The sequence below is a fragment of the Augochlora pura genome, chromosome 10 (genome assembly GCF_028453695.1).
Source record: "Augochlora pura isolate Apur16 chromosome 10, APUR_v2.2.1, whole genome shotgun sequence".
Classification (NCBI taxonomy): domain Eukaryota; kingdom Metazoa; phylum Arthropoda; class Insecta; order Hymenoptera; family Halictidae; genus Augochlora; species Augochlora pura.
This window is the reverse complement of record NC_135781.1, coordinates 9,749,755-9,776,868: the sequence shown is the minus strand read 5'-3', so window position 1 is coordinate 9,776,868 and position 27,114 is coordinate 9,749,755. Positions and strand designations below refer to the sequence as shown.

The 27,114-nt window shown below is 37.9% G+C and overlaps 1 protein-coding gene across 6 annotated transcripts in view; it reads right to left on the bottom strand.

Annotated features, from left to right (window-relative positions):
• Nucleotides 1-27,114, bottom strand: part of LOC144476542 (uncharacterized) — a 96,797-nt gene that overhangs the window by 49,974 nt on the left and 19,709 nt on the right. For all 6 annotated transcript variants that reach the window (XM_078193624.1, XM_078193625.1, XM_078193623.1 and 3 more), the window contains exon 2: nt 5,367-5,603. The gene's annotated coding sequence lies outside the window, so the exon portion shown is untranslated. The remainder of the gene's footprint in view (nt 1-5,366; nt 5,604-27,114) is intronic.

Here is a 27,114-nt window from a genome sequence, read left to right as displayed (position 1 = left end):
CCTATAGCTCGTTAGGGTTCTTAACTTAAGTTTGTTAGAGTTCGTTTGGTTTTCGAATGTTGGTTCGTCTTTCGCTGTGATTCGGTTGTTCAGCGTTGGGTTTCTTCTTCAAATTGCACTCGTGTGCGGGTTAGTTTGGCACTCGTGTGCTGGTGTTGGTTTCCTTGTTTCGTCTCGTCATTCTTTATATGTTCTAATTAACTAATAATTTTTATCAGATTATTTCAGGTCATCCGCCGTGGGATCATCATTCGTCTTGGGATCATCATCCGCCATGAGATCATCATCCGCCTTGGGATCATCATGCGACTTGTTAATTATTGCGTCTTTTCTAAGTAGTATTAAGATCACTCAGGGGCCTCCGTCCCACGGGGCATGTCCCGTGGGGGGCACGGGGTGTAGCGTCCCCGAGTTACCCGAATCGCCAAAAGTATGTCGAGTATTATTGCCTTAGCTTTGCCCGTTCAACATTCGTTGTCAATTTTCGGCCCAACCATGGTGGTCCTGCTTGCGCAATCTCTCGGAGTCTCGTAGATCTCTTGTTCGGCGAGGTATCATGCGGTTTGAGCATCCAATCGTTCATCCTCCTGCAGCGGTGGACAGTCTCCCTTCGCTTCGGCATGTAAGACGCCCGTAACCCCTTCATTGGGGGGAGGGTGCAGGGGGRGAATGTTCAACGTTGTAGGTGGATGTCGCGATTGGCTGCTCATTCCAATTGTACCTCGTCGAATAATGATATCTGCGGAATTCCGAGGCTTGTGCAAGTATTGCTCGCGTCGCGTCACCCTCGCTCGAGTCGGGGCCTTCTGCTCCGGCTCGTTTTTAATTTTCTTTTGGAAAGAATCAGAACCCTCTGCTCTGATTCACTTTGGTCCCAGTGGTTAGGTGGCTTCTCCATCGATCCACTTTTGGTCCGCAATAATACTCGACATATCGTTTCACCGGTGAAAGGGAGGGAGCCATAACGAATGCCGACTTCGTTCTGACTCCCTTCCGAGTCTCCAGTCACAGCAACCTCCACGTGGTGAGACTCGGGCAATCGATGTAATTGCCGATTTCTAATCAGCTGTAAATTCGTTTGCAACTGATTCGAAATCGACAATTACTTCGAGCTAATGGCTGTGAAATGGTGATGGGTATTTTTAAGTATCAAGTAGATTTGATTTTCTTGTGTGCATTGTGTTATTTATTAAGGCGTTGCGTTATTTATTAAGTCTTGTGTTAGTAATTAAGTTGATTATCATCCGCCGCTGGATTATCATCCACCATAAGATCATCATGCGCAGATGGGATGCGTGCGAGCATTTTATTATACAATTGTGTGCATGCGTTGGTTACTGTGAATCATCGTTGCAAGGAAAGGTATTTGAACTTGGTATTCCTCCGATCAGAGGTCCTTCAGGGGCTCGCTCATGGGAGGGGCCCGTGGGCGAGTAGGGGGGTTAGCGTCCCCGAAGTACCCGAATCGCTAAAATGTCGAGCATTATTGCCTTAGCTTTGCTCGTTCAACATTCGTCGTTAATTTTCAGGACATGGTGGTCCTGCTTGCGCAATCTCACGGAGTCTCGTAGATCTCTTGTTCGGCGAGTTAATAAGTGGCTTCTCCATTGATCCACTTTTGGTCCGCAATAATACTCGACATTTCGGAAAGCCATTTCGGCCCGTGGAGTCCGATTTAAATAGGCTGTAATTTCTATATTCATTTTCAAGAACTATATCTTTTTTTCCAAAAATGGTAAAACAATGGGGCTTAGCAGGTTTTAAAGGGTAAAGTCTCTACTTTAATATGTACTAATTGATTTTTACTGTCAAAATTTGTATAAAATGTAAAAAATACGTATGTGGAAAATGTGCAATACAAAATGCTGTAATTTGTAAAAAATGTGATGAAAGGTAAATAAAACTTTCTAAATAGAAAAGCGGGGAGCGGATTTTTATCGTGGCACTAGAAAAATATTTTGCTTACTATCCAATTGGCTAAAATCTCTTTCTATATTAAGATACATATGTTTTTTTTGATCGGTCAATTGACCGCTCATGGTAGGAGTAGTTATACATGAAATGTCGGTAGGTTTAGTGTTAAAAGAGGTGCGTATAATAGTTGCCAACGGCAATTTGTACTTCACCATTTAATTAAAAAGTATAAGTTCGAAAATTAAAAATAAAATAAATCTTTAAAAAAATCAATTATTAAACATACTGAAAATAAATTAACACAGAGTACACGAAGCTCTACAGCGCAATCAGATTAACAGAAAACGAAAAGTAAATAAATCATGAAATGAAAAACAGATCAGCGACGGCGCTGGTGCTACGTGTAATCACAACAAATTAAAGCCGAGGGCGGATCTACAGTGAAAATGACAATAACAATAATGCTTATTTTACAAACACCGAGCGTATTATCTTTCCTGCTCGGAAGAAGGAATTCATGAATTTGGAACATTGAAAAGCGTAATATATTCTTCGCGCATGCTCGATAATTATTTACTAAACCCATTTTTCAGCAACAAAAACATCAATGCTCTCCGCTGACTGAAACGTTTTCAAGCTCGCACGACACGAACCGCAGAACCACATTTATTTCGAAAAATAAGCTCGGTAGGGATTGAACAAAAATTTTAAATCGAAAAGTGATTGTTATTCGCGGAGTTTCGTGTTGCACGACTGGATGCGAAATGGAAAAACAAAAAGCTCAAAAAACAAGTTTCCTCTCTCTCTCTCTCTCTCTCTTTAGTTTGTTATTTTCTTTTTATTCATTCCCACGGTTCGTAATGTATCATATTGATTTATCGAACCGCAGAGAGCGCTACCGGCCACGCATGGCACCAAGTTAGAAATCGGATGGAAATACAGGACGCATGGACCGGTTTGAATGCCGCGTTTGACTTAGCGAAGCTTAATTGCAAGTCAAACGCAAAACCGGGAAGTAATCCGAATTAATTACGAATCATCGATCGTACGCCGTAATTTCTGTCAACAGCTGTTCAAGCTTGGTGGCTACGGAAACAATGCCGACGCATTGTTATTTACTGATTACATCTAGTAGATTAAATTGAAATTTCAAAAACGATCTTTTGCCTTGAACTTTCGTGAATTTGATTCTATTGTTTCCAACAGAAATGAAATTTTCAAGAAATTGTGATCTTTTGTTCAGTCTGTCAAGACGAATATGAAGAAAAATGGGTTTCCATAGAGATGGAAAATATGCCAATGTTAATCGAGTAGCGAATAGTCTGTGTTACGGAGTCACGGAGCTATATTCGGTGAAATAGGTTCATTAATTAGAGACCGCAGATAACGCATCAACCAGGAATTCACCAGCGAAGTTTCATACCGAAACCCAAGGTTTCGAGTTTTGAAACTCTCCATGCAAACGTATAATCCGAAGTTGCTAGGAAATTGGTAAATTATTCAACCTCACCGGCAATTCATTATCCAAGGCCGTTTAGTGTCTTTCATGTCAAGACACTACGTTCTCAGAAGGCTATTCTGCAGCTTCGGCTATGATAAATAGTAAATCTGTGCGATACAAATATGAAAATCTATCAATGGAAGATAACGAATTTACTCGTTTGCATTTGCGCGCAATTTTTAATCTTCCTTTCAATGTTTTTTCAATGAAAATGCTTAAAATTTTCATTTCACCAGAGTCGCGGAAAGGGGAATTTCAATCTATGTGATTCTTGTATTTCAATCCTGCCTCAATGCTAAATCCGTGAGATAGAATTTATCCCGTAATTGTTCTTGCAATACTTTTAAACGTCCTTGCACTTTATGATGTATTTTTAAAAACATATTGCGAAGAGACAGGATAATTGTGAAACTTGTAATACTACTAGAGCTGATTCTTTTGTGTGCATTCATTTGCTTGTAAATTTTCGACATTCTACATTTGACTTGGTATATAATTGGACAAATAATTATAATAAATAATGATTCCGGAGAGTTGAAAGTATGTCTAATAAACAGCGAGTTATATGTCCGTAAATTGAATATTAAATCAACTTAACCTTATTGTCAGTTATCATTTATATACACAATTAATCGAAAATATAATATATAAATAACCTACATATAAAAAGATGAAAAAAAATATGTACAATGTGTGAATGGATTACCTTTTTGTGTACTAAAAGCATACATTTTTTTATGCTTTTAGACGCGAACCCCAATTTTAAAAAAACTGAAAACTACAAATATGAAAAAAGTATGTAAAAGAAGTCACATCTTAAAAATCGGTTTTGTAATCGAAAAATTTGAAAATATTTTCAAATGTGTGTTTAACGAGATAGAAGTCTCAGGATAGGAGTAATAAAGCTAGAACCGTAAATAGTGTTCAACTCCGCGACTACTCCAAATAGAAGAGATACCAAACTGTCACTTGGGAGAAAAGTTTTCTTTGGAAGACCTATCGAATACCAAATTCAGTTCGACTGAGGGACACTTTTCCCATGCTTATTCAGCGAGACCCTTCATATTTCACACCAAAAAAAAAAAACAACCCACAGAGACGGACAAACATCTATCGTCTAAAAATTCACAGCAGCGACGTCTACAAGAACGCGAAGAAATTATTCGTTTGTATCAAATATAGTTCGGTGAAGAATTCGAACAGCAGGTTCCGCAATTAATTCAGATAATAGCGGGTCCCGCGACAGCGTTATCATTATTATGCTCGGTGGCGACTCATGCGGCTGGCATTAACTCTCCGCATCGTGTAATAGCTCGGGGAGTTCCCCGCTAACCTTTCGGCGACGTGCCCGTCGCTCGTCAAAGAACCCGGGAAACAAAATTAACGGCTGAAAGACGGCGGGATGGGGATCCGTGGTGTCTCTGGCGCATCGGCGAAGACGACGATGCATTCGAGTGCATTATTAACGTCCGACCAAGGAACACCGGTCTCTGTCGGCGTAGCCGACGACAGACGGCCGTAGTGCTCGGCTTTCAGGGTAATTAAATGGGCAATGGGATGGGAGAGGGAAACAGAGGGTAGAGAGACGGAGAGGCGAGAGAATGGAGAGACCGAGAGATACAGAGAACAGAGAGAAGCGAGAACGAAGCAAAGAGAGACAGAGAGGCAAAGAGAAGAGGCGGGGAGGGGGGGGGGGGGGGGCGGAGAGGAAGGGAAGAGACACGGACCACCGTAAAATGTGGTGGCTGCACGGAAAGTGGCCGTCGTCGTCATCCTGGTCCTCAACGCGTGTGCACACGCGTAAGCATTCGCGCCGATATAGTATTGCGAGTATAACGACGAAGAACGGGAGAAACCGACGGAGGCCGCGCGACGTGACCGGGAACGAGACAGATACGCTGTAAACGCTGATGAAATCCAGAACCCATCACTCTCTCGCAAATCTGATTACCTTCTACGGCAGCTCCGCTAGTAGCTCGTTCACCCTCGACCTACGGACAGCTCGCACGGATATTGCTGTGCGTGGGTGTGTACCGTCCGGAAGTGATTCTTGTTCGACTGGTTAAAATACAGGTCGCTCGATCTCTCGTAGACACTCTAGCGTCGCGACTGTTGGCCGGTAGTACACACAGGCACACATGGGTCGAATGCTCTTCTTTTCAGCGGGCCGAACGCCATCCTGCACACCCTGAAACAGTTTAATGAGTATTCGATCGACGTTACCACATAGGGGATGATTCGGCGACGAAATCAAAGTTTTTTGTGGTTTTAGTTGCGTGATTTCATGATCATTGACGGTGGAGTAATTTGTGAATTATGGTTACTGGGGAAGCCAAAATTTTGGTTTAACCCTTTGCATTGCCATTTCAAAAACATAGTCTTGTTAATTAATAAAATGACTTTGAAAACTTTCAAATTAACTATTCTAGAGTGGTAATAACAGATACAAGACAGTTTCAAAGGGAAAAGCTCACTGTTAAACGCTCCCTGTTAAGGATTATAGAATTCTCAATAAGTAACTGTTTCTGTGTGGTTGAACTTAATGCTCTCAGAAATCTCGGGCAGTGCAGCTTCAATACTATTGATTCCCGCTCAGAGACACCCTCCGCCCTTTTAAAAAAAGATAACGTTAAATTTAAATTGTATAATTACTTCATCCTCGATCGAAACTTGACATTAAACGTATATTTCGTAAAATATTAAAAAGAAATGAAAGTCCGTTTTGCTTACAAAATATTATAAGAAAAATTGTTCTGAAAGTAATCTCAAACTCAATAAGTAGGCTACAGCAAATAGAAATTCAAATACATTCTTTTTAAACAATAATCCGAAAAGAAATGATCGGACTACCTTAATAAAATTTATATATCTATGTTCGACTTAAATTATTACTGAAATTGGAAAATTTTTTGAATTTTTACAACACTTTGTGTTAATGAACAAAAAAATCAATCTCTGCAGGTTGTTAAATAACTTTGATTACCACTTCAACGTATATTATGACTGCGAAAAGCGAAGTGAAATTTTCCTGCTACACCGTTATATCTCCTTGGACAATCACTGACTTTCCACTGTTTTTTCTCGGATTTCCTAACTGCGCATTTCACTCTCGCCGAATCTCGTGGTGCTTTTTTACATTCCCTGACGTTCCCGGTTCCACCTTTCAGTTTTCCCGCGCGCGTTACTAACCTTTATAACACGGTAGAATATCTCCCTTTTTTGCGAGACTGAGGCGGTGTAAGGTCGATGCTACGCATCGCCTTTTACACGCTAGGACTCCGTTACGACGTCGCGCCATTGCACAGTCGTATCGTTTCAGTCTACGAGATTCCGAGATTTACCATTCGCAGTGTCACCATAATTACTCTCTTCGTTGTTCAATATTTATACAAACATAATAAATTCCCACTTGCAATAACAACGCAGTGATCTTAAGCTACTCTTAACAATAATTATTTTTCTGTTACTATTCTTTGCGCAACACCTTCAGTGTTAATATCACACAAATGTGGATGATGGAATTATTTGCTTAGATTCGAAAATATATTGAATAAAATACTTTAACCTTACGAAATTTTCTATGGTAAACGAGCCACCACAAGTATCGCTCGTAATATCACCAAGTGCCGATGAAGATATTTTTAATCGAAACAGACCGGCATTCGGGGCGTATATGGGGTGTCTGGCTGCCGGACATGAAAGTTTTAGGACGCCGGTCACATATATCTCGAAGGTAATCGTCGGGAACGACACGGCGACGAACTATAGCGTCCGACCATCGGAAGACCGTTGCCGCCACCTTTTCACGAACCCAATTTTCATTTAACGACCGTCACTTCGGAGGACTCTTCTCTCCCGGTTCTCGGCTCCCTCTGTTCCATGGCGCTTTCTGGCCAGGGACGGCAAAACGAGCCGGAAATCAATGGCGGAGGCAAACCTCCGAAGCACCGAATTCGATTTTCGAGAAGCTCGTAGCTCGACTGAGTCTGGTTAGCACACACGTAGACCTGCAAGTCTATGTAGAACCGATGGAAGTGATTTTTATTCAGCCGGATCTCGTTCGGACATCCTCTAATCAGCGACCACGAATACGTTTCCGAAGAGCTAGTTTGTTTCAAGTATTATTCAGTTCTGATTTGAAATGTTCTTCTCAAAGTCTAATTCTGTGAAAATATTTCTAGACGAGGACAAAATTTTAAAACTGACTTGTTGAAATTGAATATTTAATAGAATTTAATTCAAACTTATCCTGATCACCGAGAGATGAGGCAACATGTTTCTAACTTTTACAACAATTTATGTTTGTCGAAGCTGTTCCTCGTGTTATTCATTTTTAAATGACGTGTACGAAATGATTCTTAAATTTTAGTTCCATGTGAATATTCTTGATTGCAGAGCTAGAATAACTATTAATACTGATGACGTTCCTGCTTTTTGTCATTGTTTCTTTAATCAGGTTCAGTAAAAAGAACTAGTTTTTTAACAACGTAATTTAAAATTTTTAAAATCTAGGACGGTGTTAATTTGTATGCAAGCAATGCAACTTAATGTAGATTCCATTATATTAAATACGAACATACACGAACATACACAATGCAGCTCCAGGAAAGAATCAAATTGCAATAGTTTCATATATATATATATATATAATTCCAGCTTCGATAACTATAATTACTAGTCTCTACTCTCTCCTTACCAGAGTTTCAGGATATTGTCCTTATCAGACAGTATTCAATTCCGCAGAATTTCTGTCTGATTTTAGAGAAAGAGCATTACAAACAGCTAAAAAAGGCAACGTGGAAAAGGTTCCCGCATGAAAATATGTGATTTAACACCGCAACATTGTGGATGTTTGCCCTGCGGCGTGTACACGATGTTGTCGATATGTTTTTTGTTTTCTGCCGTTGCTTCCGAGGCCGGATGAAATATTCACGTGGCAGAAAAGTGAACACAGGAACGATCGCATGTTGTGTGTGCACCTTGTTACGTGCATTACAGCGCCGTCGAATTTTCCGTGCTTCTAGCCCTCAAAGAGCATCAGTTTCGATTCCGAAACATCGCGGTCGATTTCAAAAGATTTTAAGGGCTTGCAAGGGTCCCCTGCACGTCCCCTGTCTGTCCCCTGTCTGTCCCTTGTCCGCCCCCTGTCCGTCCGGATGGCAATTTCCTCCTCGCTTTCCGGTGTAGGCGTTTGTGCTACCGGCCCCGCCGAAAATATGCAGCAAATTGGTGTCCATATTACTACCCGTAAATCACTGGACACTCACACGGCGAAATTTAATACGCACAGAGCCTCCGGGGAAGTGTTTCGACACTGTTGCTCTGTACTCTCCACGGACGGTACGCTATTTTTCATTTTAACAGGCTTAAATGGATGAAAATTATTTTTCGCGCAGCTTGTGTTTACTGTGCAATGCTAGAGATACTTTTTGATTTAATTTTTGCGGTTTTAGTAATGGACAGTTGGAAACGCGGACGAGTCTGACCAATGCTTAATGATTTCACTTAGAAACAACCGTTATTGGTCTTGTTTGTACATTTATGACAAATGAGCCTCGTAGTTCATAAGTGGAGTATGTGAAAAATTATAAGAAATGAGATAATTGTAGAAATAGCTGGTATTAAGTGCAGTCGGTTTATTCATCAGTGAAAATTGTATGTATTTTCTTTTATATTAACATAAATGGATATGACTTTTGCATGGTAAATATAGTGGCTGAATATGTCAGTCTATTGAATTAGCGTCCAGAACACTTCCGTGTTTCATAAAAAAATGAGGTAGATATTAAAGAATGAGTGCTAATCCCTTCTGAGAGAATACCATCAAGTGCAAAGTTCTGGACTCGGATTATTTGCCAACGACAGCAGCCATACAGCTGTGAAATTCATGAAAGATGCATTTTCATTTCTTGCAATACACTTCGCCGAGCGGAAGGGTACGTTTTAATTCATCGCATCAATTTCATCAATGCATGGTCAAGCCAACGGCTATCGATCCTGTCTTCTTAAAATAAAGACCAATTTCCGTCTTTCCCTAAAGAGGAACGTAAACTGCTTCTCAACTGATCATTACACAATTTTAATCCACCATTCCTGCATTCACAATGGTAAATGATATTTAGAAATAATGTTTGACCATTTTACAAACTTATCTTATTATTACGATAAAACGTTGTTTCACGCGCTACCAATTTTCTGTAACAATAATTTTTTGTAAAACAAGTAAGAAACGATAACTGATTACGGCGTATAAATTATAATTTATACGTGCTGTTCGCGAACAACTCGCGAGCTGTGCACGCTATCAGTGTGGACACTTGCGAGCAACGAACAGCAAGCAGCGAGCTCCTCAGCGAAGAACGAATACTGTTCGCTCGGGAAGCGGGAAGCGGTACATCAAAGAGACTGACTATTCGCGAGCTCGAAGCGTGTCTGGACGTGTTTGTAACAATTCAACGCCTTTCTAACAAGCTTATAACTGTTCGCGAGCAGTTCGTAAACAGTTCGCGTGTTCCAGTGTGGACATGCTACTGTTTTCGTTGGATACTCGTGAACTGTTCACTCCAGTGTGGACGCGGCCTTAGACTGTCCAAAATATAGTTGTTAATTTTTGGATCAAAAATAACAAATAATCTAAACATGTTATATTTATTAAGTTATTGGAACGTGTCATACAAAAGTTCTACCATATTAAACTTGTATTATATTGTTTTAAAAACAATTAGGTATAATCTTAATCGTTTACGATCATTGCCTATATTTTTCTAAATATGATACATGTTCAATTTATAAACTCAGCTATACCATCTTCTCAGATTATTCGAAAACTGGTGAACGAATGTTCAAAAAATATTCTGGCATTATTTTATCGTCCATAACATAGTATACGTTCAATTCGTAGGTTCAACTGCATCAGCGTTCAAACTGTTACGTATACATGAAACACATCGATATTTAAACGAAAGAATCACGAGCATTGGCAAGATTGCAAAAGCAGCAAAAACTTACGATAATCCCGGCTATTGCAATAAGTACACCGATGCATTTCCGTAGGTTTTCTTTTGTATTTTCATCGGTTGAATTCGAACGTCGGGGGAACTGCAATGCGCGGCAGCCAGGCAGCAGGGAATTTATTAGCTGCAGTAATCTGGATTGCTGTTTCAGTTCCATGCCGTTCGTCGGCAAGATGAATGGCTCTGAACGCATCCGCGAAGATAGGCCAGAATGTTACATTCACGATTTACACTTTTCTGGGTTTTCCAATTTCTGTTTCAATTTCTCGTGGCGCGTGCGTCGCGTTGTGTCGCGTTGGTCAGTTTCATTTCGATATCAAGATCGTTGGTTATTTCGCATGTTTCGTTGCGAAACTCTTTGCTCATAGCCGGAGGAATATTCTGCTCGCTGCATTCGGCTCAGTTTTCGTAATTATTTTTTGAAATCCAAATGAAGAAAAAAAATTTCTTTTGGCGAGCATAGTTCTTGTAAAAATCCGGCAGAAACATCTATATTTTCAGAAAATAATTGGACAATAGATTCTTATAAGAAAATATACTTGTATAATTATAGAATAATGAGACTATTAGTTGAATTTTCGGGCAATTCATTTTTTAATTAACAAAGATTTTTCCGTCGATAGAGATTAACAAGATTATACAAAATATCAAAAAAACTGAGCTTAATGTTGCTTACGAAAACATTTCCATGGCAGAAATAAAGCAGAAATATAACTGATATTCATTAGCGTAAATGCGTGATGATCCGCAATCCGTTCATTAGTATATAATAATTATTATCGCACGTGGTAATACCGCGTTGTGAATAATTATTGTAATTTTATTATATTCACAACGGTATTATTAATATGCAAATCTAAATGTTACGAGTTCAATGATTATTATTGAAATATATTACCAACATGCCAGTAGCTTTAAAATCACAAAGGTCAGAATGAACTCAATTGTATCGAATAATTTATCACGTTATTAACAAAATCAGAATTTTATTTAATGTTGCACTGAATTCAAGACAATATTTACCTACACATTGCCTTGTAATTCTGTAACAACTGCCAGTAAACGAAGCTGCCCAAGTAAAAGAGCCAACACTTTCTGTGTTTACATAAAAAAAAAATATTTCACAGCTTTTTCCAATACATCAGTGTCACTTGAAAGTTTATAAATAGCTTTCCAATAACTAGTCGTATTTCGTGATGCTTTGCAAACACATACTTCGCAACACCAATCCTCGATGCGCATGAAATCATAAAAACAACGAAATCAGGTAATCCAGAGAAACGTAAATACTGTGGAATACGCGCATCCCCGTCAGTGCGTTCCATTTGCTTTTCATTATCACCGGAACGTTTTGCTACGAAATTGTCACCCAAGCCGAATCGTTATCTTGATTCCATTGAATTAGGCCACTCATCGCCCGATCAAACAAGCTTGTTGAACAACTCGGGATATTGAAAGAGTGTTTACAACTCGCTCATCATTTCCGCAACCAGCTTTTTCCCTTTTTTCGGTTTGTTTCTGTTTTTACCGTGCATACAAAACTCATCCCCGCGGATATTCCAAGCGAGCAGAAAGAGATAGATAGATAAATAGAAAGATAGATAGAGAGAGAGAGAGAGAAAGAGAGGGAGAGAGAGGGGGAGAGACGTGTCCATCGATCGCGGCAAATCTGAATTGCGATTTCCCCTCTCCCGACCGATTCCCAAACGTAAATCGTCGGCGACGATCGCGATCGAGTATTCATGACGATAACTCGAACGAGAGCTTGACGGGAGTCACTTTAATGGATTTCACGTTAATTAAAAAGCTCGAGTTTCCTCGGGCGGCGACTTTCCTGATAATTTCCACTCTTTCAACTGATTCTGATCCTTAATTTCCCATCGCCGCGCCGGGAATGCACGAAACCTGGCATATATTTCACGAATCTGAAATATTCAAAAAGGATTTGCCTACGCAATTGCCATTTGTTACCACTGATCGATGGATTCAGCACCGGTAACCTTGTTATTCTGCTGGGAATTTTGAAATCTATTGAATAGGATAAAATTATATCTTTTTCCAACAATTCCATACTGAAATATTTTATAATCAGTTCTAATTCAGTGGTTTAAGATCTCAATTTCATTGTATACTAACTTGAGTCTCGGTAAATATTATTTCGATATTTTCTATAAAATGAAACAGGCAAAGTAATTCAAAACTCTTAAAATATATAATACAAGTATTTAACATTCATATGATAATTCAGATAAAGCCTGGTGCGTCTGAATAAACTATTGCAATTTATTCAGTTTCTTTATAAAGTACTCTTGCTTCTATTACCATTAAGTGAGATAGGAAACACAAAAATTGTATACTCAAGTTAACAATCACAAACTCAATTGATAAAAATCGGAGAAACATGATTTTAGTATAAGTTGTTACATTTGTTCGACTAAATGTAAACTTAAAAATACATTTTAAATAAAGATAAACTTAAAAATAAATTTTTTTCTTTAAAGAAGACACACCAATCTTCTTAATTCAACTTCAGTATGGTGGCATCTAAACACAAGACATTTTGATCGAAAAACAATCTACGAAGAAGATATGAAACTGAAATTCAAAAGATCCGACATTTCCGTCCACGAAAGTGTTTACACATTGCCGACAAAACAGCGTATTTTCGAGTCGTTTCGGCGCAACGACGGACAATCGGATTATACGGGAGGAACGATTCTCTTTCGTTTCTATTAACAAGCCAATTCAATTCGTCCTCGGAAGAAAACTATTTTCTTCAAGTCGACGCAGGACCACTGTTAGTCCCAGTCTCGTTGCCCCGACTTCGTTGCACAAAGCAGTTATTGAATCTTTCATGAACAGCGTTCTCCGGACTCGGTGGCTCCGGACTGATTAAATTTGGAAAAACCTCCGTCGCGACGCGAACAAGCTTTCCCACGGTCCCTGTCTTCTGGACCATCCCCTGGTCGAGATCACTCTCCGCGGAGTAGAAACTACAGCTACCAGGGGCTAACTTGTCGGCAAGTTGCTATCAGTTCGTGAGAGTTCTACTCTCGGAGAGGCAACTATCAAGAGTTGCGTTACCTATCTGCTCAAGAGTGTACTTCGGAGGTGGTTGTTTTGTCTGGATCGACTTGAGAGAGAGAGGTGCCGCGAGTTAGCCTCACGGGGGTGAACTTATGCTCCTCTGGGAATATTGAGTAGCTTGCCGATTTCTACAGAGTTATGCTCGAGCGCGAAAGCGAAACTGACCAAGCGAACGGACGTATTAACACGGTGATTGCTGAGCAAGCTTCTCGAAAATTTCCGTGAAATTGTAGCAATTTGGTTAGCGTTTTGTGTAAGTAACGTAGACAATGGAACTTTATTTGTACAGTAATGAAATGTTGAAACTAACGGTACGTTCTGACCGTTTTTTTTTTTTTAATAAACTCTCACAGTACTAGCGCACAGTGCAGCCACGCGAAAAAAAAATATAAAGTCCAAATGTTTTAGTATAACTTTATCAGATTGGACAATATAAAAGACAATCACTACATTTGAATGCATAGAAATAAAAGGAAATTATATAACAGTGAAAAGTTAGTGTCGTTCAACGCATTAAAGCAGAGATTTTCTCGAAAGAATTTCCCAAAAGAATTTCCCAAATAAGAATTTCAGCGACGAACCGTCTGCAACTATTCGGTTTCAAATTCGTAGCGTTCTGCTTGGCGAGCGTGAAATTCGCGGACTTCCCGGAACGAAACTAATTTTCTAAGACGAGGAGGACCCGCAATAAAACACGTCTTGTGCGCGCACAATAACAAGAACCCCGGTCTTGGACTGTGTCCGAGAGCCGGCGTTACGAAAGGTCATCACGTGCCGCCATCGAGATAAGTCGGTTACGTTCCGAGTCGATTAAGTTCCGCGGAAAGTTTTCACGGAAGTTAAATGCAAGTTCGATGCGCTCCCTTGAAAGTTCCCCGAGTTTCCACGGGAAACGTCGTTCCGAGCAACAAATCTATCCGCGTAAAGGATCTTTTATATTTATCGCATCGTTTTTCACCGGGGAGGAGACCGTTTTGTAACGTTACGTGCCCGCGGACGCATTTGCATAAAAAACGGCCGGAGAGAAACCTTTCTGCTACGTGGGCTGATAAATGCTGCAAAGGGAATCACTGTTTCAGGATCTAACGTGAGGCCACTTAATCTGAGAATACTGGTTTCGAACGTTTGTCGCTGTCCATCTTTCAGCTTCGTTTTGTACTTTGATGCAAGCATTTTTTATTCATAATTTCAAGCACTTTCGGAGAATTTTTCAGATCTTTACGCGATTATATTAATTCTCTAAGCAGTAAGTATCAAATCGAATATGAGATTATATTATGAACTTACATTACTTTGCTGCATCATATAAGAGACGATGGTGTGTTGTTCGGAAATAAGTTGTTTTCATTGTAATTCGCGGACCATAAGGGCAGAGCAGGGTTATTTTTGGAGAGAATTTCAGGACTTATTAATTTTGTCCCAAATTATACTTCAGGACCGAAATTGTTCTTCGTGTGGATGACTTGGCTTTGCTTGACACGATTTTCTTTCATCTTTTACCGACGTAGGATAGAAAACGAATTGGCCTAACGCTTGGCTTTTCAAATGGAACTGTACTCATCTCGAATGACACTAAAGAGTTACGAAATACTTCAAACTTGTTTGCCTTTGCCTGGTCACCTTTCCGATTGGTCTGTGCCTACTCCTCCTCCCAATTGGCATGTACCAATGCAGTGAAATCGCGAATTTTACCAGGATCGGCTCGTTCGGTTGGTAGAGTTGCGCGGGTTAAAGTCAAGTGGTAGAGCAAAGCTAGTCGAAATCAGATTGTACAATTTTGCTTCAATAACTTAACCTTACCCTCTCTCCAAACATATTAATACTTTCGTGTTTTGAGTATTTCTCTTCGTTTCTCAAGAAATAATTAATGAAAACGTGTGAGCAGAAAGTTCCTTAATTAAATACTTATATCCTTTACTTCCCAAAGTAATTTGTTCTGGATCCGTATAATTAAATTATCTTATTTTCAGAGAATGTTCTCAATATATTGGGATCTGAAGCAGTGGAAGTAATTAAATTTTGGTGCTCCAAGGAATGGAAAATTAATATTCGAGAAGCCTTGAATCGTCAAACGAGAGCGTTCGTCGATACCTTTCCCCTCTCCACTATTCTCACTAAATTAAACAGTTAATGATGACTGTTGTTAAAGTTTCTGACTAGCACGGTGAAAGGAATAACGTTGGCAACGTACACCGCAACTCCGAGAACGTTTTGTTCAAGGTAAATAAATTCTGAACTAATTGTATCTCGAATCGAAACGCGGGCCCGCCGTGCGGTACGGGTTTCGTTTATTGGCTTTTCTCCTCTTAACAGAAACGCGTTTTGCTCCTCTCCGTTGCGTTGTTTCTCTTTCCGTTCGCGAACAGCCCTGTAACGAGTCGTTATCGTTACTTCAATAAATTTCATTGGTCCTCGTGCGTCAGAATCCTTGATCCTACGAACCACATTCTCGCGACTTTTCTTCCGATGCAACAAATCGAGAATTCCTTATTAAACACAAAATTTCGTAATTATGCCACGTCTTTGAAAGTGTAGAACTTTATGTTATTTCTATCGCTAACAGTTTTAAAATTTTTATTTAATTTTTAACTGTTGAAGAAATATGCTAAACTTTTGGTATTTGGATCGAGAATTTTCTGCTTGAATGGGAAATGTATAAATGATATATAAAACAGGAAAAATCGGGAAGGATGGAAAGAATATATATTATAATGTTACTGTCAACTTGTTGATAGTAATGAAAAAGGAAGCAAGCCTTTACTTGAAAATTATTTTTTTCCATGAAAAACAAATTAATTGATTACAGTAGATACAGATTTCCATATGATGCCGACAATCGGAAAAATTTTAGTACAAAAAGAAGAAAGAGTAAAAAATGAATAGAAAATATAATAAAATAAATAGAAGAATATTTTCTTTTTTTGTAATTTTTTGGTCAATTATCGCCCGAAAAGACGCAACTGCGCTACCAATTCCCCAGCGTTGTTCGAAACGTATAAGAAGACCGAACAGCGTTGAAGTCGAAGCAATTGTCTTCAATTGATTTCATCCGATGCTCTTGCTGTTTCCGCTTCATTTTCACTTTGAAAAGATAAAATTACTTTTCAAGAGACTGTCTGGCTACCTCCGGGGTAAACAATATCATCCTAATGCAGAAACAAATGTTTATCTAGGAAAGGATGGAGAGAATTGAAGAACCTATTGAGAAACAACTTGTGCTTTGCCCCGTGCCCGCAACTCTTTGTGCTTTTCTTTTCATTTCGCTTGCCTCGTACAATTCCATATAACGAATTTTTTTCACTTCCCTCATTTCCTCTCTTCCTCTTTAACTAAATGGAAACAGTTCATTAGTATTATCCGTTATGCTTTACAAATAATGAGTTCCTTCAAGTAATTGCTTCTCGACCGGTTTACCTCTGACGCATTTCATATAATATTTTAGAAATAACTGATCGTTATAACAAAACAAAAACTGTTACTACATACCCTTTTTACAATATGATTTGTACACCCACAGATGTTATTTCGTAAAAATGTATCCCTTTGTTTAACAGTTAGGCTGCGGATCTTTTCCACAACAATATGGCTGTTTCCTCCTTGATAAAATATGTAGAGGCTTTTATTAATTGTCACAAACCAAGTATTTAAATAACAATATTTTTTATATTCTGGGACCTAATTCATCCAGGGCTAGTTATCTGAATGTTAAGTGTTTATTTATTGTAGTTCGACGTATTTTTCACTGAATCTTATATTATACTTTTAAAAAATGCTATAATTCTGTTCAAAGATATATAAACTTAGTAAAACAGCTCGTTTGCGATGATATTATTTAGGAAATTAAATAACGATTTGTAAATGATCGAATTATCAAACATAACGCTCAAATGTTTATGCATTAGACAAGTCACCCTACTTTAAACAGCTAGTTTCACAAAAAAGACATATCGCAGGCGTTCAGGAAATAAAAGTGGCTCCGCGGTTAACTAGGGTAATCGAGGTTTCCATGGGCATTGAAAAGAATCGGGTCTGGAGATTCTTAAGCCCATGATCTCGATCAGATACGGCGGTGTTCGAGTGTGATGCACAGATTTCGCGTGAAGCGAAAACAGCTGGGAAATCTAGCGCGTGTTAAGTCGCGAGGCTATCGAGTCGAAGAAGATTTAATTAACGAACGATTTCGCTACTTAGCGAGCCCTGTGACGCTCACGCTCTCTTTCTCTCTCTCCCTCTCTCTCTCTCTCTCTCTCTCTCTTTGTCTCTGTTTCTGTTTCTTCCTCTCTGAAAACTGAGACAGCGGCGGGATTCCTTGTTTCCAAGCGAAAGTGCCGGCTGAATGCACCGGCTCGCACGCGATCCCGCGGCTACAATTGTTTCCCTTCGAATCACCTTCTCAAACAACGCCTTCCGTAAATAGATTCTCGTTGTGGTCGCTTATTAAAAAACAGAATAACGGAGTTACTCGATATTAATGGCATGAATCGTTCACTTCGCCATTTGACTCTCGAAATTGCCTCCAGGTTTTGTTTTTAACTATCTGCCGCATGATTCAAACATCTTTCACTTGAATTCTTTATAGAAGATGAAGGAGAATATTGTTTCTAATGCGGACTTCAAAGCTTGGTGTATTATATTCGTTGAATCAATTGGCAGTTGCGACCTATTGGCTGTTCGCAACCCAGATACTATACATAACTTTCTCATAACAATTATTTATACTATTTTGATTTATTCGTATTACTTTGTCTTGACCTCCACATATAGAACACATCTTACTTACGAATATATTTTAGTTTTCACTAAAACTGCAATTTAAACAGCAAATTTCTAATTATTTCCATTCGAAGAAAAGACTTAAGAAAAAACTTCTTAAAAACAGTTGCAAACAAACGTTTCTTCCTTCATCAAATACGATGTATTGTGACAGAAACTTTTCTTTTGCCAATTCTCATCGATCTTAGCGACGTTCAACAACGTTCGTAGCAAAAAGGAGTCATGGTTTAAACAGAAGACCTATTAAAAAGTTCCATAACTCTCTGGATCCCTGTTGCAAACGCTTGGCACGACTGAGAAACGAAGCTCGCTGTCAATTACAACTGAAATAACGGCTACGAGCGCGATAATGGGTTTCCAGCTGTATTGTTTTATGATCGCAGGGAGGAAGGGTAGAGGGTATTTTCTCTGGTTGGCTCATGTTTGTTTCCCACGTTTCAGAAAATATAAAAAGTTGATACGTCATTATTAAATCTGCACGCGCGGCGGACCAGCCTTTTCTTCTTAACGTCGGTTTTCGGACAACCGTCCGACATTTCCGAGTTTTTCCATCGTTGCTTCGCTTCTCCGTCACCTCCATAAGAAAGCGTTCTCTCAAATGGCGACTGACACTGTACCGTCAGAAAGTTACGATCCATAAACTGGGTTTCATTGCCGTGCGTGAGAAAGGAAGGAAATTGTGATTAAAGCTTTCTTCTAGAGCCTCATATTTACAGAAATCGTGGCCGAGCAATCGAATCTTCTTCCTCGGGATCGCTAGACGCATCTGAGATCCTTCGAAATGATTCGAGTAAGTTAGGTGTACCGGTTTTGGCCACGTTAGGGATTCGTATGAATTTCAACGCAAATATTCTTAAAGAAATGAATTACATAACAAATGCGCAAGTTTTATTAAATTATCTAATAGCTTCAGTTTTGACGTCCAACTTACAATAGAGTAATGAAATGATTAAAGATTATTTGAAAATCTTGGTGTTCTAACATATAACGAGACATAATAATAAAATAGTTCTAATTTACGTACTTTTAAAAATAATACTAATAATAATGATAATGATAATAATGGTAACAATACATATGGCTGGAAACGATGCGAGTTAAAATTCTTTCAGATAGTGCAAAACTTGTTGTTTGGTTTGTAAAATTAAATTAACAATGACAAATTTGATCACCCATATGTAACCCATATTCAAGCAAAACAATGAAAAATCATTTGCCCGAGACAGGCAACGGGAGAACGAACTGACACACTTGACAAATTGAATTATTAAAAACTTGTTAGTAATTATCAGATAATTATTTTGCTGGAACGAGATTAATTAAATCGCAGAATGGGGACGTAGTTTAATCGACCTTTTCATTAAACTCTAATGGGACGAAATAACAATCGGGAAAGAAACAGAAAGAAGTGGAAAACGGGCTAACGGTGGGCGAAATTGTTGTTGGACAATTATATTCGTTGTGCGAAATAAATTTTAAGCACGCGTTACGTTCATCTACCACGCGATAAATGATTGTATTCTTAGTTTCGGGCTCACTGTAATAACGCGTGGATTTTTATTCTGTCGCGGCTGAGACAGTTGAAGAATCTCACGGGGATAAATCTGAAGTCGGTTCTTGCTGGCGCGGCCTGCTCTCCTCCCCGCTGTTTTTCCGCGCGCGCATTAATTATGTCCGCGGCTTTCGCCATGGTATTTTGCGGAGCGCCGGTTCTTGCGAGCTCTTTTTCTACGCGAGCCTGGCTAAATGAAGTGGCCGCTCCGTCCAGATTAATTGCCATTGAATGATTTAGAAAGAAGCCGGCGATTATTTAATAAACGTTCCAATTACGTGCAACGCGATCGTTTTTTATTTTTTAGATAGCGTGGCATTTTAATGTGCAATTTACAGTTCGGAGATCTAATCCGTGTAGTACGATCAGCGGTTGTTTCGAAAACGATATAAGTAATTGGGTTTATCGAATGCAACATCTGATTTTGTAAAATATTTTAATAAATAGGTTCTAAGTAGACTGAATTATAAAATTGTGAAGACATAAAGAGAGTTTCATAATACAGTTACCCTTCTTTCAAATTATTAAAATTATACGAAGTAATAATTTAATTTTATTATATTTTTGTTTCTTACAATTAGTTTGAAAATTTGGTATTTTATTATAAAGATTCGTAGTCTGGTTACATCAGTTTGCTAAGTATCACGTTAAGCGTGATAATATTAAGGAACAATATACACAAGATTAACGTATTTCTCTTTACGTAAAATATACGTAATTACGTAATTTAGCTCCACGTGGAATTCCTCACCCCTTAACCACACGTTATTGGTTGAAGCAGTGACAGAGATCGACTGTAGACAACGTCGAGATTGAGGGAAATAGAATTAGCTATCGGACGATCGGAATATAGCAATGCGTGCGACTGATAGAAGCAGGATAACGTCAAAACATAAACACTTCACTCTTTCTTTTCTCGCGTCCCCACTTCGTTATGACGCTTGCTTCAAGCTTTGCACCGTACTTTCGTTCTTATTCGCCGCGACGGTTGTTTAACAGCACGTCTCTAAAGCAATTCACATGCAATACGATTTGTCGTACAAATCAATAAAAATTTTCTGTAACGCTTTAATCACATAATTATTGCCCGAACATCAATAAATCGATTAGATCGCCGAACCAAGGTTCAACTGTACTTTTAAACGATCATTTGCCACAAAATTAACAGAGATTGAAATATATTAAAAAGTCTGCAGTGTGCTCGAAAACATGTAAAAGCATTGATACTCTTCGCCATCGAGTTCACAAAACTCACTTTCAGAATTATGTCAGTTTCCTATCTAATTCTTAATTAGTTACATTAACTTCTGCGTTTGGAATGGAGGGACACAAAACCGAATTGCAAGCGATGTCTATCATTCAGCGGAAAATGTTCTATTAGATGAAAGCAATCTACCCGCGATGGTAAGGCAATGTATTAGCTGCAAGAAACAGGGCCGAAACGCGAAGTTAGGGTGTTCCGATGCATGACGCGTTAGTTGCATGTTACAGCAGTGTGCAAGACACCTCTCGCAAGCCCCCGACGTGTGTTTGACACGGCTACGTTAAGTTCTCTCACTTAGCTGTTACAAAATTGCATATATCCTCGGCAAATCTTTTACAATTTATCATTTGGGGCACATTCACCCGGCTCATTTATCATAATCACGAGCACCCCCGAAGAGCGAAATGCGTTTTGATTAATGTCGTTCTCGCCTTTCTTCCGAGATCCTGTTAAAATGGTTTATTACATGCTGTCTAATTTGAAAAAAATTATTTTCAATGCTGAATCTGGATGATTGGAGTTTATTGTTTGAATTTACTGTAACGATAAATAAAGTACTTTTGTCTCGTGGTAATGCATGCTTTGCTTTCATTTGAAGTGTTAACAGAACGAAATTTTTCTCAATAACACTTTAAGAAAGATTATGAGAAAGATACTACATCAAAAGACAATTTAATAATGTCTCAAATTCTCTCTATATATAATTATTATGATTATTATATGCTTAACACACATATTAACACAAAGTGTTAAAAACGTTTTATGCTAGTAAAAGTACACACATGAACTGATTTGATTCAACATTGGAATTCTTGAATGAGTAAATCCGTAATCCGAAATTTCATTGTTTGACGCTATCCTGACATAATTATATTTTACACGACGAAACCAACAAACCACCCGGTGCATTCACAGTGTCATTATCACGAGACAGTTTGAACGCGAAACGCCCTATCAGATAAGCGCGGAGAAACGGAATAGAGGGGTGCAAAACGGACGAAGATATTTTCCTCGTCGGGAGGGAAACTTTCCTCCGTAGTATCGTGGAACCATAAAACGTTATCGTAGCCAGACGATGCTTGTTATTTTATGTTTCCGAGTTCTCATCGGTATACCGTCGGTCTCTCATCGCTGCCAAACATCGTCTTTTCTGGTGTAGTCACCGAAGCGTCAGGTTTTCGCGAAACATGTCTCGGACTAGCGTATTATTAGTGCAAATGTTTAAGTAAAATGAAAATATTGCACATCTATTACAAGAAAGAAGCATCACAGTGATTGAAACTTCATTCATAATTTTTTTTAAAGAAACCTATGTATATCGTATATCTACAATTCCTCCAATTATTAAACATCTATAATAAATTTAGAAGAATTTAATTTAATTTAATTTTGTTTTAATTTGGAAGAAATGAATAATTGATATACGCGAACGATCAGCATAAACATGAAGTATTAAATTTGACGAAAGAATTTTGACAACAAATTATGGATGACGTAGTAGGCAACGTGTTAAATAGCTGCAAATGAAATTTACGGCTGTTAATTCATCTGCAGGGACACCGGTGCTGATTTTAATTCATACCTTGTCTTTCATTCTCCGCATTATTAGAAAAGTTTCATCTTCCCTTCCCCCTTTCTCTCGCCTTTTACTACCTCTACGATCGCTTTTGTAGCTTTTTTATGGGATATCTGATGTAATCGGTCTGGTTCGTCGTTTGTTTTACTGCTGGCGTACACTATGTCTCAGAAGCTAACTTAACGCTTCCATCACGCGCTTCTTAAAAATTAACTTCGATCGGAGCGACCGTAGTTTTGTTAGCAGGACGGAACATGTAGCCGATGAAGTTGTTTTATAGAGCAGCGAATGTTGTTTCTTTTATAGATAGTAACATCTATTGTGCGATTTGGTTGATTTTAGAAATACTCTGTTTTAATTATTTACCTAATGCCTGTTATTTGTAGACTGCAGATTTTTGCGAAAAATAAAAATTTGTTGCGTAAATGGGGGACGTACGTTTGCTATATCGTTATCTAAAATCCTAGTGAATATTAAACTACATATGTATCTGTTAAAAGAAGCATTCTTCTGTATATTTTTAACTTTATAGTATTATAAAGCAATAAGCATATTGGCTTAGTTAACAGTTCTAAGAACTCGCAAATGATAAAAGAGTTTTCTTTACTTAAAATCTTTATTATTTTTACTTGTCAATTTTCATTATAAAATACATACAATCTGCAGACTAATTGTTAGGTTGTTGCAAAACTAGCTTTGAATTTTGTTTGACAACATAGACCTGTCGATGGGTCCATAGTCTATTGATGGGTTTCCAGTGATAGAAGTGGTAACAACAGACAATAACGACTCCTCGTATTAATTAATACGTATCGACTAATCGCTGGAGGGTGAAACGAATGCCCAAAATGGACGTCCATCATGTGATTCAGTCAGATATTACTGCTAATCCTATTCGAAAACCTACGCCAGGGTATCAGTTCAGCGCAATAGAAGTACATAATGCAGTTGAAGTGATCATTTGTTCGATATCACGTTAATTAACACGTGAGCCATTGATACTACATTTGATATCCTTTGTGATTTTCTCATCCTTTTTTTTTCATTTACAATCGATTTATAAAATCGTACATAACGAACATAAAAATGTCTTTCAATCAAAAACTTCCATAATGTGAAGCAATCATTATGATCTTTTATCGTACATACAACTGATTTGCAAAATCAACACAAACTTGAAATTATACGAAACAGCAAAAGGAGAGTGCGTGAATTCTAAAGGGTGAAATAAGTATTTACATTTTAAAAAAGTATAATGGATGGAGGGAAGAAAGAGAGTGAAGTATGAACTCAACTTTTTGAGTACGACTCGCTGGTACGAACGAAATTGTCGCAAAAAAAAGGCCCTTAGGACACGTGACAAGGTTAGAGGTGGCTTGTGAGGTGCCTGATGACAAAATCATTATAAAAAAGTACTCAAGCACCGTGTGCCTATAGTATACTTCTTCCGACGACATATAAACTGTCTTCCGTTTCAGTATTAACGATTGTGTTACCGAAACATTCCAGTAAATGAAAATATTAAAAAATAACCTTAAATAACTTTGAAACACTAACATATGACTGGGTTAGAATCATAGTGTAGTAAGTCACATTTTCGAAGATTTCAACTTGTCTTAAAATGTAATCTATGTATGCATGCCAAAATGTTGAAAAAACAAGGGATACAAATTACAAAGTTACTATACATCAACTTATCTCTAAAATATCTTGATAATTATTTAATAATAATTCAGAATAAATTAATAATACATTTGGTTAGTAAACAATACACCTGTTGATAAATAATAACATTCCATACTTCTCAAAATGAGGAAAATGTGGCTTGTGGGTGACGCAGCAATCAAAATGTTAAATGTTTAATGGTTAATTACCTGGTAAAATTGAAGTGATACATACTTCCTGTAATCTCATTTAGTAATTGTAAATGTGGTTTAGCACTTCGATGGATAAGTAGTTGATTGTTTAAAACTGTTACCCTAAGGAATAGTATTCGATTACGAAAAATATTCGAATTAACCATATTACGGTCAGTTGTTGCGCGCTATAAACTGTATAAGATTTTATGAGAATTATATATCTGTCACGATATTATTTTCTATCGGCCTACGCGATGACTTCCGCTTTCCGCAATAACGCTTTTAATTTCCCGCGCTATCATCTCGCGTTCCAATAATGCAATTAAATTTGCAATTGACGTGTATATGGCCAACCGCTTGGAAAGCTACACCTACGATCGTGTTTTCAACACGTTCGAACGGTAATTAACTTTGTTTAGCACATTGTGTCTGGCCAAGGTTAATTAAGCAGGCGTTAACGTTAAGCCTGTAAATATATGACGTTTTCAAAGAGCGTCTGTTAATTCATTTGAATGAAAAGTACATTTTCGGACGGATACAATGTACGTTAAATGGATAATTTAATCTATATTACCATTTATAATACATTATGAAAGATTTTTGAAACGAAACAAGAGAGAGGTAAAAGCGTCTATCAACAGGTATTTCCTTTGTTAATCAAATTTAATTTTTAGAAGCTTATGTCTGTAATTGTAGAAAATTAAATTTGTTGATTAAATAGCTAGAGCCAATAATATACTAGATAAGTAGTAAAAAAATTATTAATCTCTCCGAATCGAAATAAAATTTTGAGAAAATTAATTTAACTTACAATTTTGATAATTATACCAGATTATATTGAAGTTAATATAATATCTTTTCCCAGTAAACTCGATCATTTATATACTAGGTAAAAGACAAAAGAAAAATACATTCTTGACAATCGAATTTACAATCCGAATTCACACAATCAATCTGATAAGGACTTTAGTCATCAATATGACAGCTAGCACACAGAAAAGAAGTCGTGTTTTCTACAGGATGGCAGTATTTAATTATATTCTCCCCGTCCTTGACCTTGATCACATTTACTTGCCATACTAGAGAGCAATGACGACTGCTATTAAAGGAGCATGTGTTATCGATTCTCCTGGAAACAATTATTGATTCCGTTAAAAATAATGTTTCTCTCATATCGAGTACCACTGCTGCTTTATCAAACAACCAGAAATACTAATTGTTATTTTAGGTCCGCAGAAAAATCTAAGATTGTTTACATATACAAAATTGTTGTCGGTGCGTCGTTCAATATTTGTTGAATAGCAAACAGTATTTTTCCGACATCGAGAAATTAATTTGCCGTTAAACGTACCGATTAATATGGATTTATGCTGAATTGATGCAACGAATTATGCAGCTGCTTTCCCGGGAAATTGATAAGCAGCTGCGAGTCGGAGATTGGACAAGATCGATCTGTATCTGAGCTTTGCTAAACGAAATCAGCTTTCCGCAAGCAGATATTCGCTACTTCTTGTTCGCGCGAATTTTCTGCATTCAAGAATGTGAGAGATAATCTGCACTACCTCGAATGTTTGCGAATATCGAAAATTATTAAAACGTCGATGTATTCGTTTCATCCACTTTCTGTTACGAAATATTATTAATTTATCCTTTATCTTTAGATTACCGAGTTTACAAGAAAACTATATGTGTTAGTATCTACGGCGACGTAAATCGTTAAATGTTTATATTAAAGGTCAGATAGCTCAATTTTCCTGCGAGTCGAACAGGGTTCGAATTTCTATCGTTTCTGAAACACGAGCTACTCAGATTGCAGTTAGATTTGCTGCTCTCTGCAGCCAAATGATCAAGTAGTGTGTTTAAGGATTCAGCTTTCTACGAAACAACAACTACCTATCCGTTAGAAAATATGAAATGAATACTACATTGGAAATTGTTGTTCTATCTAAACATGACTTCGCGTAGGACTGCATTATTGTAAATTTCTCGAAATAAAAGTTCTCATCTTGAAAACGCCATAATTAGAAATCCGAGATGTTTAGATGCGCAGGATTAATAAATAGCTTGCCATATTTAAATGAAAATAACAGTCTACGGCATTTCAAATTAATTCATCGGTCTATTCCTGTATTTTTTGTTGCGATTTTAGCAGCTTCAGCAAATGTTATATTTAACAATTTTATTCTTGCATTCTGCACAATTTTATTATTGCATAAGAGCAATTTTAGCAGTAGTAAAATAATTAAATGTTTCAAGTTTCATGAACCTTCGCTCGCAATTTCTTTGATATTTTTTGTTTAAATGAAATAGTAATTCCATGTTCGCAATTCAAATTCATGATATAACGTTGATCCGAAATCAGAGTTAGAATTTCTGCGCACGTAAAAATAGATTCAATTAGATTGAGTTCCATAATTCGTATGCCGTCAGTGTAATACAAAATTCCATTAACTTGATCGCCATGACAATAACGCTATGAAATTCTGGCTTCAATTTAACATGTACACAGTGACCTCTGTTAATAATTTGCATTAGCGAATCTAGATGCGAACCGGACGTGGTTGCCAGAGAGATT